Source organism: Megalobrama amblycephala, linkage group LG9 (genome assembly GCF_018812025.1).
Source record: "Megalobrama amblycephala isolate DHTTF-2021 linkage group LG9, ASM1881202v1, whole genome shotgun sequence".
Lineage (NCBI taxonomy): Eukaryota > Metazoa > Chordata > Actinopteri > Cypriniformes > Xenocyprididae > Megalobrama > Megalobrama amblycephala.
In genome coordinates, this window is record NC_063052.1 from 14,107,629 (window position 1) to 14,120,967 (window position 13,339).

Sequence of the window (13,339 nt, forward strand, 5' to 3'; positions counted from 1 at the left end):
TAAGAAACAACAACAGATAGTCCTTAAAAAAGTCCCATCGGAAGATAACAAGGAAATTACACCGCTCCCTTTGCCACGTGCATTCCAAACGGCTTCATCCCTGCTCACATAGGGATGATCACATAGGGCATAGGGATTATCACTTCCATACACATACGCATACCGTTACACCCCTAATATGTAGAGTATTACGAGAGAGAGATTGCCTGAGCAAGTGTATTACCTGCATCTATTCTTCAGGTCAATCGTATATTCATAATCACAATGTCTGCTGAGGATATATCTTTGTCTTTGTCCTTTTAACATTTAAGAGGATTTCCCATGACAGCGCTAGTCAATGCATTTGTCAGTTGTGTCTCGTAAGATGTTGTTTAAAGTAAAAACAAAACAAAGTCCTTGTTTCCTTGTTTCAGTCCATTTAAATATAAAAGTCTTTGCGACTGACTCATTCACTCATAAAGGCAGTCTTTGCCGCCATCTAATAGCGTATTAATGTAACTTTCACTGAAGCTGAAATCAATAACAGACTCTTTCTCAATACCAAAAATATGGCATATTACTTATATGCAATATTATTTATTGAACAATAATATTTAAAGGTGCCCCTTAGTTATAGGCATAGTTAAATAACAAGAGTTCAGTACATGGAAATGACAAACAGTGAGTCTCAAACTCCATTGTTTCCTCCTTCTTATATAAATCTCATTTGTTTAAAAGACCTCCGAAGAACAGGCGAATCTCAACATAACACCGACTGTTACGTAACAGTCGGGATCATTAATATGTACGCCCCCAATATTTGCATATGCCAGCCCATGTTCAAGGCATTACACAAGCCAGTATTAACGTCTGGATCTGTGCACAGCTGAATCATCAGACTAGGTAAGCAAGCAAGAACAATAGCGAAAAATGGCAGATGGAGCAATAATAACTGACATGATCCATGAAATCATGATATTTTTTGTGATATTTGTAAATTGTCTTTCTAAATGTTTCGTTAGCATGTTGCTAATGTACTGTTAAATGTGGTTAAAGTTACCATTGTTTATTACTGTATTAACGGAGACAAGAGCCGTCGCTATTTTCATTTTTAAACACTTGCAGTCTGTATAATGCACAAACACAACTTCATTCTTTATAAATCTCTCTTTAGCTTTAGCTACAGAGCAAAACCTCAAACTCATTCAGAATCAAATGTAAACATCCAAATAAATACAATACTCACATGATCCGATGCATGCATGCAGTATGCATGACGAACACTTTGTAAAGATCCATTTTGAGGGTTATATTAGATGTGTAAACTTTGTTTATGCACTGTTTAAAGGATTACTCCACTTTTAAATAAACTTTTGCTGATAATTTACTCACCCCTATGTCATCCAAGATGTCCATGTCTTTCTTTCTTCAGTCGAAAAGAAATGAAGGGTTTTGATGTAAACATTCTAGGATTTTTCTCCATATCATTCATTTCAATGGGCACCAAATGGTTGAAGGTCCAAATGGCAGTTTCAGTGCAGCTTCAAAGGGCTTTAAACGACACCAGACGATACCAGACGATGAATAAGGGTCTTATCTAGCGAAACGATTGGTCATTTAAAAAAATAATAAAAAAGTTTAAGTTTTATAAGCACAAATGCTGGCCTTGCTCTTTTCTCCGATGCGCGTTCGTGACGTCACGTAATACGCAATTATGTTGAAAAGGTCACGGTTAACGTAGGCGGAAGTATCGCGTCAGTGTTTACATTACAAGGAGGATCGTATACACATATTCAAATGTCTTTGTGGCAGTTTATTGTTTAACCCTTTGAGCGGTACGTTCCCACATATGGGATGTTTATTTCTGTGCCCCTGGGCGTACGGTTCCACATATGGAATTTAACGTTAGAATGTTCAGCGACGTCACATAACTGCTAGATTCAAACTGTGCTTTCGCGCTCTGGCTGCGAGACGGACGCGCGCTCTCTTGTCATCACAGCTATGCAGTGTTTTCAGCCACATAATGTTTCTTTTAAGGTTTCAGACATTTAAATACGCATAAGCACCATTAAACAATACATTTGGAGTTTATAAAATACACACTGATGTCAGACGTCAGTGGAAGCATCAATAAACAGTGAATTCAAATATAATTTAACACACATAATGGGTCTAAGTAACTATAAAGTTTACTCTCTTATTCTTCCAGTTCACCAGCCACTTACTTGCATATATTTCAGGAGAAACTGATGTATTCACCTGCTGTAAATCAGACTGACAGAACTCTGTGAACTGCAGTGCAAACTAAGATGGCGGCGCCCATCTTGCATTATAGATCAAGATAAAGATCATTTATAAAGGTTTTTAAACGACAAAACACACTCACTCACACATATTTGAGAATCGGAATATCATATAGTTGAAGACATGTAAGCAAGTTTGCGAATATTTTAAATAAAAAAGGAAAAACAAAATAATAGTGATCCATCTCTCATACAGTGTTATTATGGCTATATTCAGCGCTCGTGACACGCATGCGTCGCCATGGAAACAATAAGGGCAAACGTTCTAAAATAAGGGTCAGTTAGAATATTTTAAACTCATGCTTGAAAGGTGTGCGTATCCTGGGTGTTTTAATAATAGAAAGCCTAAAAGAAAATTTTTATCAGGACAGAAATTTGTGACTTTTCATAGATTTCCTATACACAATCCTGAGCGAATGAAACTGTGGTTGCTACGCCTACGTCAACCGTGACCTTTTCAACGTAATTGCGTATTACGTGACGTCACGAACGCGCATCGGAGAAAAGAGCAAAGCCAGCATTTGTGCTTATAAAACTTAAACTTTTTTTTTTTTTTTTTTTAAATGACCGATCGTTTCGCTAGATAAGACCCTTGTTCATCGTCTGGTATCGTCTGGTATCGTCTGGTGTCGTTTAAAGCCCTTTGAAGCTGCACTGAAGCTGCCATTTGGACCTTCAACCGTTTGGTGCCCATTGAAATGAATGATATGGAGAAAAATCCTAGAATGTTTACATCAAAAACCTTCATTTCTTTTCGACTGAAGAAAGAAAGACATGGACATCTTGGATGACATGGGGGTGAGTAAATTATCAGCAAAATTTTATTTAAAAGTGAACTAATCCTTTAAGGCAAGCGTGAGCTCCGGGGTGGAGAGCACGAGATTTAAAGGGGCCGCAGCATGAATCAGCGCATTTCTAATTATGCCCCAAAATAGGCAGTTGAAAAAATTAATAAAAAAAAATCTATGGGGTATTTTGAGCTGAAACTTCACAGACACATTCAGGGGACACCTTAGACTTATATTACTTCTTGTAAAAAAAAAAACGTTAGATGGCACCTTTAAACTAGCCATTATAACAGTATAAGAAGTAAAATAGGAAATAAACACAAACAAACCGTTCAGTCAAACATATAAAAGCAGCGCTCTAGTTAGTACAGGGTTTAATTTAAATGTAAATACAAAGTTATGAAACTTAATACAGCCCTTAAACCAATTCTATTAGCTCTGGAACAAGTAATAGATTAATAAGACCAAAGATTGCCCATTTGATGTACCCAAAATGAATTATACCTCATGTTTAAGCACTATCTACATAAGAGCCAGCGGCAAATTCCCAAATGACTGGCTGAGATGAAGCTGTTCTCAGTGGGTAAATGAGTGCTGAATGGCTGCTGATGGCCTGGAGCTCACATCTCCAAAAGCGTTTAAACAAATTGTAAAATAGACGCTATATGTTTACATATAAATCACATGTCTGAGGTCTAAACAACTACATTCTAGCCTTAAAAAAAAACGATTAAAAATACATTCTGTTACAAAATAATGGTAGTATCTATAAAAATATGGTGGGTTTACTCATCCGCCATGACACTCACTGTGAGAATGCTGACAGCAGAGTGATTCTAACAGTGAAACGGCTTAACGTGGTAGAATATTGCATGGCTGGAAAGACCTCTCAGCCAATCAGATTCAAGAACCAGAATGTGTTCTACTGTTGTATAAAAATGATTATTGGTTATCGTAATCAGCCAAAAGGTTCATATCGGTGCATCCCTAATTATGACAGCATGGCTAAAAGGGATGGATTTCTTTGTCTCCCACTGGACATGGCATGGCATTCATAGAGCTGAGATGGAGGGTGTATATTTTCAGTTTTGTGACACTATTTCCTCCAAATTTGTCCCTGGATAAAAGAAAATTACAGGCATAGCTTCCTATCAAGCAGACAAAGTGTGGAGAGAAAAGAAAAAAGAGCCCTAGCGGGCATACTTTCAATCATACTTTATTATTGAGACGGATGATACAACAAACTGGAAAGAGAAAAAATAAAGAGGTCACTTAAAGTCTGACCAAAACCATCAAGACCTTTGGTAAAGCATTGGTGTATTGGAGGAGAGCACCGCAAGATGATTCATATCACAAGCTAATGTTTTGAAAAAAGGCCAGTTCACGGTACACGCTCAGATGCCCTGCCTGACAATTGATCATCTCAGCGGTCTTTAGGGGTCATAACGCTTTCAAAATGACCCAATTTAAAGCAAATGCACCTCTCTGAACTATCTAACTTCAATGTTGCCGGCTTGATAAGAGAAGCCACGGACAATACGGCGTGTCAAAGGTTACGAATGGGAGGGCATAATGGAGAGAAATGAAAGCCTATTGTGGTTGATTGTTTGTGTATGTCAAAACCAATTTGTGTCATATATCCACACAAGACCTTGGTTGGATTATGGAGAACATGCGTCATATAGAAGGCCGCTCTCATCTATTCCAATCCATCATGGCTAAACCAAAGCTTTACACACTTTGATCATCTGCCTCGTGAGATCACAGGAACCAAAGGTAGGATTGCTCTTGTAAATAAATCCAAACAAAAGATGAAAGGGGTGGCCGGAGACTATGAATATGTTCATTATTCGCCCCCACCCCACCTCCCGTCCCCGCAATCCGCCGGCAGCTGTGTGCAGCAATAAGCTCAGCAGATGCTTTCATAAACTTTGATGGAAATCTGACCTTGCTACTTTAATGTCATCAGCGGAACCTAAAGATCAGCCGCGGCTCGATTGCGTATCGATCGCGGGCCTGCTCTGGTATGGGAGGGCTGTGCTCGCAGGTGCGGGCTAAAGGAGACAGACTGCAAACTAATGGCTCCCACCATCAGCGGCCCATCTTCAGCACAGAGCCATTTCCTTTGATTCTCATCAAAAAGGACTCCGGCTGCCTTTTGATCAGGCCCCGGTAAGGACGACCTCCTCTTACTAATTGAGGAGCTTTTTGTGCTCTGTGTAGGTGTAATTAATTAACTCGGGTTATTAATTATTGTTGCTGGTCTGAGAGCGTCCGTCGGAACAGCAAACATTTTTCTATTTCCCAATTATGAGGATGGAGTATCATTTATGATTAAATGAAATCATCATCCGTAGATTATGTTTGACCCTTGCCGAAATGAAAATTGATATGCTGTTCATCCTAAAGTGATACATTCACTGTTTGCTTTGTACAATTTGCATTTTGCAATTTTTTATTAGCCCTGAGCAAATGTGGGCTGATCTGACCACGATTTATCCAATTACCACAACCTTTTGTTAAATGTGAGAACCTCAGCTAATGGCACTTTCAAACATGAAAATGAAATAATTCAACATTTGCGAGTCATACGCACGTAGCTACTGTGTCGAGGTGGGCAAAAACAGAGCCGGCAGGTCTCAGTAAACATTTATCGAGAACAAAAAGTTTACACTTAGAATAGTTTTAAAAATTTATTTTTCTGTCAGTGAGACAAAAAATAAGACAAAGACAGACAGAAAACTCACACAAACCACTTCAGGTGCCATTAGACCTAAACAGACTCACAAGAAACTACTCCAGACTCCATTTGACTAGGGTTGGGAATCGAAAATCGGATATTTAAGGTCAGGAATCGGACACTTGATATACAATTAGAATTTCAATTCCTCTTATTCCTGCCTCTATAGTACGCAAATGCTGAATTGAGTACTCTTTTGCATCTTCTCGCAAATGCACACAAATTCATGTCAAAATATCCTCGTAAACACAGTCAGTTTTGTCTTAAGTGAATGTAAACAGTTGAGAGAAAAAAAAAAGTGTTACAGTGTATTGGAATCCGTGCATTCGTTCTTAAAGTGACAGCAGCCTAATAATCAATCAAACAACAAAAGACAAAGAGAAAATTCACTCACTAATAATATAATAATAATATAACTAATAACTGAATAACTTTTATAACTATATTTGTAATGTATATTTTATTTATAAAGTGCAGTGTTATTTTACATTTGATTACAGTTTCTGTATCTGAATACTAGACTTACCTGAGAGCTTTAAAATTAAAATTAAATATGCCGCTACATACTAAGGTCTTTTGTAAAGTGTTACCAAAACCACTTCAGACCACTGTGGTTGTTTGTCTGATAACAGGTTAATAATATTCTATAGGCCAGTTCAAAGATATGTTCCAAAAGCATAGTTCTATGCGTTTTATGAAATATTCAGTGCATATCCGACATCCCAGCACTGAATTAATGTCATGAGGCATGGGCTAAGGGAAGGGAAATGAAGGATATCAAGTCAGATCATGGACCCCATGCATGACATTTTTCATTGCACTTACTGAGAGCTGTATGAAGACCTTGATGTGTACAGCAGCATGAATGCTAATGATGTTCAAAGTATCCTGCATGTTAATTTTTCAGCATTTTTGAGGGAATAGTAGGAAGAACTCTTGCCAGCTACATGAGAGGGTTTCTGAGGTAACATGACATGCCTGCTGTTGCTGTTTTACAGTGTTTACCGAGATAATGACCGAAGCTCTGGCCTGAAGTGGTGATCATGTGACAATCACTGACTGTCAAACTGGCTGCTGACTAGACTAATAATTTATCATTTAAGTAAAATCACAAGAACAAGAGTGCTGTTGTTTGAATATCTAGTTAATCACAGCCATGATGGTATTCAGAATGCACCACTGGGAATGTGATAATGATTTTATACAAAAGTTCAATAAACAAGAATTTAAACTTACATTTTAGACACAATATTGAAAAGTCACTTATCTTTTTTGTTGCAACAACAGACATCCAAAACAAAATGTTCCAAATGAGGCCAAAACAGAATTAATGCTCACGTTTCTCCACGCAACAATAGAGGTGTTTCGGTCCTGAATTAATCTTTTTTTTAAACTAAAATCATAAAAAAAATATTACATAATATTTCAGCTAGCTGCAAAGGCAACATTGCTCATTTTCAATGAGTTTAGCTTAATGTACAAAAATAACGTACTTAATGTACAATAAAAACTGAAATAAAAAGACATTTAAAAAAACTAAAACTACCAAAAATTCAAAAAAAGAAAAAAAGAATGATGATTCAATGACTCACTCATGCATGCAGACACATTTTTTGTTCCTGGATGAATCAGGGTTTTTGAACGAATCATTTGACTGAATGATTTGATGACTCATTCAATGACAGTCACATGTCGCCACCTACTGGTGTAACAATGTAACCTGCAAAAACAATCCCCTTGTTTAAAAAGTTATAAAATGAATTGAATCGTGCACCTTAACTCTCTTAACGAGGGTTAGATTATCTTTTACATAATACAATGAAAAATAATGTAATGCTTATTTATGCACCACTCACATTTGTTTCTTGGTAAGTTTTAATATGAATAAATAATAAAATTCCTCCGCTCAGTCTCAAGTTTCTGCATGTTTACCATTTACATGTCTAAAGGTTGACAAACCCAAAAGTGGATAGTTGTCAGAGAAACGTCGGCACCCTGCTAGCACTCTTACATTTTTCATCCTCCTGTATCTTCCCAGCTATCAGTGTCTACTTTCACTATCTCCTGTGTATTACAACGACAACCTCTGCTTGTTTCTTTGTTGTTTCCTGTTTGAATTCTCAGCCATTCTCAGGAGGTTTTCTCTCCTTTCACTGAAGCTCTCCACAGCTGTGCTCGATTGTCCTGCCTCCTCTCCTTCTAATGTCATTTTGAGCCTCCAATGCAGGCGAACTGTCTCAATTATCCTCTGTCTGCCTCTCCTGGCATGCTTGAGTTGAGTCCATCTTACAGCACTCAGAAGGTTCATGCCAAATTGGAAATCTCTGTATGCAATTAGGTTGGCCAGTAAAGCATTCCTTAAATCTCCATGTCAAATAAATTTGACATGAATTTATTCCTAGCAAAGCTTTATGGTAAAGGTATTGATAACAATATGTAAAAAAAAATCCATTTGTGCAAAGCTGAGCGGAAGCCTTTCCCATTCTAGAAATAGTATTACATTGCAATTGAAATTAAGCTTTAGAAATGTAGGGCTACATCAACAAAGACAGTCCTTTTCCTACAAAGTATATCAGCGATATATATATATATATATATATATATATATATATATATATATATATATATATATATATATAAAACCAGTCGTATATTTGTAGCAATAGCCAACAATACATTGTATGGGTCAAAATGATAGATTTTTCTTTTATGCCAAAAATCATTAGGATATTAAGATCATGTTCCAAAAAGATATTTCCTACCATAAATATATCAAAAAATTATTTTTTGTGAGTGGATATGCATTGCTAAGGACTTCATTTGGACAACTTTAAAGGTGGTTTTCTCTTTTTTTTTTTTTTTTTTTTTTTTTTTTTTGCACGTTCAGATTCCAAATTTTCCAAATTCCAAATATTGTCCTATCAAACCATACATCAATTGAATGCTTTTTTTATTCAACTTTCATGTATATATATATATATATATATATATATATATATATATATACATAACAACATAACATAACATTAAATTTTGTGACATAATACTAGAAAAAAAATGTTTTTGACAGGTTATGTTGAGGTTATTAAAATGCATAACTTTAAAGCAGAAATGTAAAGCTTGTAATGTTATAGAAGCACTTAAAAGTTGTGTCTGTTCAAATTTGAGCTGTAAAATTCATTAATCATCAGTATTTCAGTGTAGGTGATCCGTTACTATGGCAATGAAGTTCTAAATCTACACAGATAAAGGTTAGCAAGCATTTTTTTATTTTCATTTTTTTTTTTTTTTTCACACTGAAATCATGTTAAAATCACTTTATGTGCTATACTATCGATATGCTCAATATTTTAACACATTTGAACTGGAGCTATTCACTTCCAAGTGTCTCACTTACCCAGATTATAGCAAAAATGAGGGGAAAAGTTTTTTTTTTTTTTTTAATCAGCAAACTTTCAAACTTTTGAAGAGTAGTGTATATCATGTTGTACTGTCAAAATACCACCTACAAAATCTAGACTGATGTGACTGCAATGGGAAACCATCTAGAAAAGGTGATCAGCACCATGGACAGCACCCAAACTCTCTCAGTACAAGTTGTTACTTTATCTGCTATACTATGGATATACTCAAAATTTTAACACTTACGAACTGGACCCATTCACTTCCAGGTGTCTCACTTACCCAGATTATTGCAAAAATGAGGGAAAAAGTGGAAATTATTTTTTTTTGTTAATCAACATTATGCCCCAAATGTTCTGGAATATTCCTTGAATAAAGAGAAATCAGGTGCAGCAGTGCTATATCAACAATGCCATATACATTTTTTTTTCTAAAGAAATTTTTTATTTTATTTTTATTCATCAAGGATGCATTGAAATTGATCAAAAGTGCAGACATTAACAGTGTTACAAAAAAAAAAAAAAAAAATTGTTCTTTTAAACTTCTGTAAATTTCTTGAGCAGCAAATCAGCATATTCGAATGATTTCTGACGGATCATGTGACATTGAAGTATGGAGTAATGATGCTGAAAACTCAGCTTTGAACACAGAAATAAATTCAATTTCACAATATATTCAAATGGTAAACAGCTATATAAAATTGTAATAATATTTCACAATTTTTAGTGTTTTTTCTTTATATTTGATTAAATAAACACTGCCTTTGTGAGCATAATAGAGGCTTTTTTCAAAAAATATAAAAAACCCTTGTGACGGTAATGGGAAACCATCTAGAACTGGCGATCAGCACCACGGACAGCACCCAAACACTCTCAGTACAAGAAAGTCCTTGTTTCTTCAGGATGGCAGATAAAATGATTCCCATTCCCAGCTCGGCACCTCCGGGGGGTCACAGGCAGTGGACTGCAGAGATTAATGGCAGTGTCTTTGAGGAAATAAAATAGGGCTTGGCCAAAAATATATACATTTACAAAGAAAGAGAAAAGGAATTGGAGAAAGGGCACTTTATCATTGCCTCTTTACTCCGTGTCCCAGGTGAAGAAGCGCACAGCTACATGCCAGAGCTTGAAAGATGGTAATCAAACTATTTCTCCAAAGGAACCCCCTTGTGGAGATTCAAATACCTGTTTATTGCCAGGTCCATTGCTTTTTTCCCCTGTTTTTGGCAGTGTGGCCTCCTCTTGATGGTTTTTGCTTTAATCATCATAATGTTATTTGTTTCTTAGGATTCTTGTATGTGCTGAAGAGGATACAGATTCCCTGTGATTATGTCACGAGGTCCAGGGACCTGTATGATGTCAGAGGAAAATGGCAGCCAGCATGAGACTAAGGTACAAGAGAAAAACACAGGGACAGCCATGCTGTGCTGCTCAGATAGCAGGAGAGAATGGAAAGTCTCCCAACAGCCTCTGCCTGAAACACAGAGATAGTACTTGTTCTCCTGAGGAGGACATGGACTAAAAGCATGACTGACTCTCTCATTTTGTTGCATGTATAATACATTCTCCATGTCATAAAACAAGAAGATATATTAAGGAGAAGGCGTGGGGAGGCACAGTCATAAAAAAGGTTTATGCACTGTGGGAAACTGTTGGAGGAAGTTGGAGGCTGGAACTCAGAGACAATGAAACTCAATGCAGGTTCTCAGAATATCTCTGAATTCATGTATGTATTGACATTTCTCTTCAAAAAAGCTGACAACAACATAACCTGCTGTGCAGCTGTTATTTATAGAACTTACACTTGTTACACATCAATGCAAGGCTTCATATTACTTAAAGATTCACTCTGTTTCTGCTTGTATTATTATTATTATTAATAATAATAAAAGTGGTGATAGTATATTTAATATATAATTTAATTATATAATATGAATAAATATAATTATTTCAGAACTTGCATGTTAAACATTACAACAAGGCTCTATACTTTTTAAGATTCACTCTGTTTCCACTTGTACAAAGCTAAAAAAAATATCTTAATGATTTATCATAACATTTTTTTCTTTGGTCATGCACTGTTGCCTTGGCAATAAACTGAAATAAGCTTAAGTTGAAGCACTAAAATTATTAACTGGAAATAAATAAAAAACAAATCTAACTAAAGCTAAAACTGAAATAAAACTAAATTAAACCTAAATATAAATATTTTAAAGTAAATTAATAAAATAATAAAATCACATAACGAAATGGCAAAAAAAAAAAGCTGAACATGAAAACTAAAAATATAAAAAAAAGCTTATTCAAAATATTAATAAATTTATAAAACTAAAATAAAACTGATTTACATATATAATAAATATTTAATTAAACTATATGTTAAATATAGAGTTATATAAATTAATAAAATAAAATTATTGTACAGAAAAAAAGTGAACTACTACTTTAAAAAATAATAATTTGTGTTTCATGGAAGAATGAAAATCACTAAAGGTTTGAAATGGTGTGAGAGAGAATGAATAATGACAACATTAATTTAAAGGAAACTAAATGCAGTTATCTAGTCATACAGATCCTTACAGCAATCAACCAACTGCTGTGTGTCACCTGATATTATGAACGATACTGACGTGTCCTACATTCGTGTGCTTTCTAAACAAACATGCCACAGAAAAATCCTGACGCCAGGGGACATGAAAGAGGAAAGGAGGGATTTTTGCACTCCTTCCTTTCTTTGAACTAGCTCCTCTGCCTTGTGCAGGAACGCCGGAGCTGCATGTCAGATCTGGTGGGGAAGCAGGCGGCGTCAGTCAGCGGCCAGTCAGATGGAACCGGAGAAGACGGGTGTAAGCTGTCCCACGAGATCCCGCGCTTTGATAACCCAGCAGGAGAAGCGCTGCGTGTGTGTGCTGCGAATGCATCTCCTCTCTTTCACCGTGTGTGTGTGTTAAATGATCCATACAAATGGTGTGATTGTGCACATGTGCTTTTGTGTTAGTGCTTAAGTGCACTAAGAGGATGTTTATTGGTTGTGTGTGTGTCTCTAACATAGCTTCGCTGAAAAAAAGGGTTTTCAAACTTTTTGATGCCAAGGACCCCAAAAATACACATCCTTCAGAAATCATTCTAATTTTTTGGGGGGAAAAAATATGTTTTGATTAATAGCAAGTTCAATAGAACATTTATTTGAAACAGAATATTTGTATTCACTGTCACTTTTGATCAATTTAATGCATTCTTGCTGAATAAACATATTCTAAAAAAAAAAAATGCTGACCCTAAACTTTTGAACATAGTGTATGTGTGTGTAAAAAAACAGATTTGTTGCTTATTTATTGCTATTTATTGCTTATTTATACACTATTGCTAAAAATAGCACTGTCAATTGAATAAAAGAATCACAATTAATCTCATGAATTCCCATCAGTCTTAGAATGCAGTAATATCATAAAATTTGGTAAATGCATTTAAACTTTAATATTTAATGAATACTTTCATTTATCACATTAACTTTAACAGGCGTGAAATTACATGTTAGAAAGTCAAGCACCCTCGTGTGGCCCACTGAGGGTCCTGAACCAAAGTTTGAGTATATATATATTGTTAATTGATTTAACAAATATTTATAATTGATAATAGTGATTGTTTACACTTTATATCCACTTTAGACATTCCACTAACTATAAGTCTCTTTGCATCATGCCAACTAACTCTAGTATAGTATTAGTAGACTGTAAAGTTAGGGTTAGCAGAATAAGTTGACTTACTTGAAAAGTTAGTAGAATGTCTAAAGTGGACTATTGAAACAAGGGGTCCTATCATACACCCAGTGAAATGCAACGCCAGGTGTGACGCAAGTGATTTTTGCTAGATTCAGTCCGATGTAGTTATCATTTTCACGTCCAGTGCCAAATAGTAAATGCATTTGTGCCCATCTGTTCGCCCATGGGTGTGCTGGTCTGAAAACGAAGTGTGTTCAGATGCATTGTTGGCATGTTGCAACTGAAAACGACTGCGCCATTGACCAGCTGAAACCTGCTCTAACGTCAATAGCGCAGTATTTTTATTTTTTTGTTACTTTAAGGGCGTGTTAGTAATATGCACTTATAGGCAGTGCACAATGCGCAT

General features: G+C 35.8%; 1 protein-coding gene and 1 long non-coding RNA gene across 2 annotated transcripts in view; one reads left to right on the forward strand and one right to left on the reverse strand.

Moving 5' to 3' along the window:
• Positions 1-13,339, reverse strand: part of csmd3b (CUB and Sushi multiple domains 3b) — a 521,564-nt gene that overhangs the window by 369,015 nt on the left and 139,210 nt on the right.
• Positions 3,058-12,362, forward strand: LOC125275098. The gene is made up of 3 exons (XR_007186383.1): positions 3,058-3,080; positions 10,499-10,603; positions 11,973-12,362. It is a non-coding gene; the product is annotated as an uncharacterized LOC125275098 (long non-coding RNA).